General features: G+C 31.2%; 1 pseudogene; it reads left to right on the forward strand.

Annotated features, from left to right (window-relative positions):
* Window positions 1-835: 835 nt before the first annotated feature.
* LOC112480755 lies at window positions 836-954 on the forward strand (annotated as a pseudogene).
* Window positions 955-5,052: the final 4,098 nt, after the last annotated feature.

Here is a 5,052-nt window from a genome sequence, read left to right on the forward strand (position 1 = left end):
AGCCACATACTGAGGCCTTTCTCATTACTCTAGCATTATCTTAAGCACTCTTCCCTTTGTCCACTGCTGCCTGGCTCTACTGACCTCTTTGCTATTCCTCAGACGGGGCCAGCTGTTACCCACATTAGGGTTTTCACTAATGACGTTTCCCTCAGCCTTCTTGTTTCCTCAGGTATCTGGCTCCTTCTTACTTTTTTCGTATCACTTTAAATATAAGGGAGTTCACACCCTTACCTTTTCTCTAATTGTGACATGGAAACATGTTCCCTTGCTTTATGCTAGTCATATACTTATATTCTGTCAATTATTATCTGTCTTCCCCACTATATTTAAACTCCAGATTGGCAGGGACTACCTAATCTTTATTCATTAATATATACCCAGGTCCTATGTGCATCTGTAGTTCAGTAAATATATACTAATTATAAATAATGAAAGTCACAAACGTAAGAAAATAATAACTATTTGACATACTATCAAGTAAACTTTATATATAGTCAGTACTTAATTAACAATAGAAAGACTACTACATCTACTTTGGCAATAATTCAAATTGAATTGGAGTCTCTTCCCCACCCTCTAAGTTCTTGGCCATTAACAGATGCGACAAGTATATTGGAAGAGTTATGGTGCTTTGCATTTAGAAATGTTTCATATGGAGAGAGCTGATCAATTTAATTTAATTTATTAACTATCTTTACCAAGAACTGAATGGAGTAATTATTTAAAATTTATCCGAATGGATTTAGGTTCAGGATGTTGCTGACATGGAAAAGTTACTGAGTAAAGGAATTTTATTTTCATTCCAAGATGTTTTTAAAAGCACTAATAGCTAGTCTATGGCCATGACACCATGAACATGCCCAATTCCATGTGATCTTGGAAGCTAAGCAGGGTTGGGCCTGGTTAGTACTTAGATGGGAGACCACCTAGGAAAACTGGGTGCTGTAGGCATAAAAAAAAAAATACTAATAGCTATGTAAGTAACAACTCTTTTAAAAGTAGGAAATATGCCATTTTACTTCCTCGGAGATTTTTGGGATGGACATTATTAAGCAAATTAAAATAATCGAATAGAATAAAATTGTTATCTCCTCCCATTTGAAAGGTCATCTTAATTTCTGTTTTGGGTTTGGACACAGGTTTTTCTATAATTTAGTCTCATCACATAAATGATATTGAGCAATAATAGGGGAAATATTAACAAATTCAGAGAAGCCAAAGTGTTTCTATGTGCTTTGTTTTCAATTTGAGAATTGTATTAGTCTGCTAAGGCTGCCATAACAAAAACCACAGACCATATGGCTTAAACAACAGAAATTTACTTTATCACAGTTCTGGACCCTGGAAGGTTAAGACTAAGGCACTGGCAGGATTAATTTCTGGTGAGTCCTCTCTTCTTGACTTGCAGACAATCACATTTTTGCTGTTTTCCTCACTTGGCCTTTTCTCTGTGCTTCTGGTGTCTCTTCCACTTTTACTGAGGACCTTTGGATTAGGGCCTAACCCTTATGACCTTACTTAATCTTCATTATCTTAACGGCCTTATCTCCAAAAGCATTCATTTGTGAGTTAGAGCTTTAATACATGGATTTTGGGGGACACAATTCAGTCCATAACATGAATATTTACACACTTTCTAGTTGTACATTCAGAAATATGAGGTGCTTTTTAAAAGGCACAAAATAAAAATATAAGCATGACACCTCAGAGACCCATTTACCTATAAAGTATCTGTGATGTTAGTCAAATAATTGAAACTTAGAGAAGAGGCAGTAAAATCCAGAAGTGAGACATATAAAGAATATAAGGACTAATGTGGAATCCTCTTATACTATTCCTCAGTCCACCATTTCACAAAATATGTTCAGATGAATAATAGTCTCCACTGATTCTCCTTTAAAAAAGTATTTCTTCTTTAAATAAATTTGGTGAATGATTCATATAAAAATGTTCTTTGTGAAGATTCGCAGTGCTGTGTGCTCTAAAAAGTGCACAAAGTTGGTAAATACTTTCATATTAACCTAAGTTACTGTTTTCACTTCTTGTTAAGATATGTGAATTCTAGAGATGTTTCTGGATGAAATACACTGAAAAAAACTTTAAGTACCATTGCTCTAAAACACAGTAAACAAGTATAGATCTGCCATATTAAATGTTAATCTTCTATTTGCTGACTTACCTTCACTATAAGGAAGTATGCTTAAACTGTCTGTTTATTGTATTGTGACTATTTTAGAGCTTTTGTCTGTGGGGACTTTTAAATGTGCAAACCTTTCTATAACTCTAAAATGTAAAATGGAAAAGGAAGTTTAATATCCTGGAATGAATATAAGTGTCAGAATGGAGATTTACCATTTATTGTGAATTATCTTGCTTTTACTGTCTGCAGTCAAGCTTTTTAGATTAAATAGACAGTTTCCCAAGATAGTATATGCTTCATTTGTACAAAAACATGTTTAAGAACTATAACGCTATTAGAGGTTTCGGAGTGTTGTATACATTGAACAAATGCACACATTGTATCTGCAGAGATTATTTATTCAACATTTGTCATGCATTTCAATGAGTAAAAGTTATATGTACATAGAAATCACTTTTCTCAGAATCAAGTCAGAGATTCTTGTTTTCTTCCAAGAGACCTGGCAAGAGAAAAGAGTATCTGAAGCGTTCAATGCCATTGAAGTTCAGATACTAAATAAACTTGTTGTCAGTCACAAGTCAGATACAGTTTTTTTTTTTTTTAATGGCTTGTAAGTAAACATCAATTTAGTTAGGTTGGAAAAAAAGAAAAAAAACAAAAACACAATGGACTAACTCGGGCTGTGCAGAATGCTTCTGGACCTACTCCGCCTCAAAGGTCAGAGAACAGTTTCGATAGGAAAGTGGAAGAGTACTTTGTGTTCTTTGACACTGCTATCACTAGATATCTAGAATGCCTTTGTGCTAACCTCAGGGGAAAAACTTTGTTTTTGGTTTGATATTTTGTAGATGACTTGAAATTCTATGAAACAGATTTTTGTACGGTACAAAGATTATACATTCTTTTACCCTCTATTTTTCAATTTTTTACACCTGGAGTTATTGCAAAAATTTTAATAAATAATACAATAAAAATTGATAAAATGTAAAAAAAATCCCTAATAAGTTTTTAATCATGGAAAACTAATTTTTAAATCTCAGAGAAAGCAAAATTAACTGTCTAATAATAATTTTTCATATTTGTAATCCACCATTTGTATTTTCTCCATTTAAAGGATTTTTTTTAAGTTAGTGAATCCTACATTAAGTAAAAATGTTATATGGAAAAGGAAAAGAGAAAATATTTTCAAACCACATTCATACACTTTGAATAACATAGCTAGAAGTTATTGAGCACTCTTATTTATTTTATTTTATTTTTTTGCATTTTACTGTTTTAGCTTTCAAAAGGAAAAGATCCAAAGGCTAAATATGAAAGGGTTCTTGTTTATTACATGACAACTACATGCATACTCCACCTGTGACAGAAATTTGAAGATAGGGCATCCCAGCTCTAGTAGTTAATTTGTAAACATTAATTATTTTATTTTTTTAAAAAAATTATCACACTTTATTGAACTTAGTGTAAGTTGCAATCAGACATTAAAAATATTTCATGTAACATTTTTCTGATGTGTACTGTCTAGTGCTTTCCTGCATTTCCTAATATAAAACAATTTTTGATCATTTTTATGGGTTTCTGCCAACTTTATTTCTATCCTAAAAAGTAGTAATAATAAACTAATTCAATAATTTGTTTCAGATCCTCAAAATAGAAAATTTTTACAGAGTTTTTGATCATCCAATGACTGTTCCTTCAGTTATTTGCTTATCCAATAAATGTTATGTACCCAAGAACCAGCCTTTTCTTTGTAGACCAAAAATATTGTTTCAATTCTTATATTTCTATTTGTTAAACATATTCAGTTGAAATTTATTGTCTGCCATCTCCAGTTACAATTTAAAAAATTTTTTGATTCTTACTGTATTTAAGCTGAGATTTTCATAGCAAGTACCAAAAACAACTAGAGATGTTTCCCTCTAATAAAGTCTAGAAAAATATTCAAAAGCACATTTTGCTATAAAATGTTTCTTCAGTTAAAATAGTTTAAATCTTTACATCTGTAATACTTTGAAAGGAAAGAAAGCAGAGCTCGATTAACTTTTTTTTCCTGATGATCCAGATCAAACTTTGCTTTTTCCTTGTTAAATATCTTAAATATTAATATTTTGCTAGATAGAAAATATTTTGACAAATACTTTTGCTCTGGAATGAGCTATCTTACTAAATTCCCACAGGAGAGTCTTTTATTTTTAATACTTTACTGCACATACGTTGTATCTATAATGCTACAAGTTTTTACCACCATACTCACAAGCCTAGCGATTATATACATTATATATATATATATACATATATATATATTCTAGAATATGTATATATATATATTCTAAGTGCATATTCAAAATGAATTTATAGGCTTCATATAATCAAATATAAAAATAACAAAGATGTTTTTGCTTGAAATCTCTAAGTTGGAGAAGATAAAAATACTTCCAATATTTCAACATTTTAAAAAGAGCTCTCAAATGAACTTTAAAAAGAACACCTTGGAATATTTAATTGAGTACCTTATGAAAATGTGACCTCAGAGTTGGTCACACTGACTTTGAATACATCAGTTCTTTCAGGAATGGCCTTAGGGACTTGATGCATTTTAAATGAGTTGCCTTAGATTTGCATGTTTCTAAACTCCTTTTTTTTTTTTTCATTTTCCTAAGACTATCAGACTCTAGGAGAACTCCTCGCTATAGAGAAATTTTTATTAGCAAACTTTTATAAATTTTAAGCCATTGGTGAGGTAGAGATAAGGAAAGAAGTGAAAGCAATATTTGTCCTGAATAAGACCATCAAATATCTTCATAGAATAATCTTTTTCCAAAGGGTAAATCGGAATATTGTTTGACGAACAACAGAATTAGCACAAATTTATTTTAGAATATATGCATCACATTTTGGTAGGTAATTGC

The sequence above is a fragment of the Pteropus alecto genome, unplaced genomic scaffold (assembly GCF_000325575.1).
Source record: "Pteropus alecto unplaced genomic scaffold, ASM32557v1 scaffold20, whole genome shotgun sequence".
Lineage (NCBI taxonomy): Eukaryota > Metazoa > Chordata > Mammalia > Chiroptera > Pteropodidae > Pteropus > Pteropus alecto.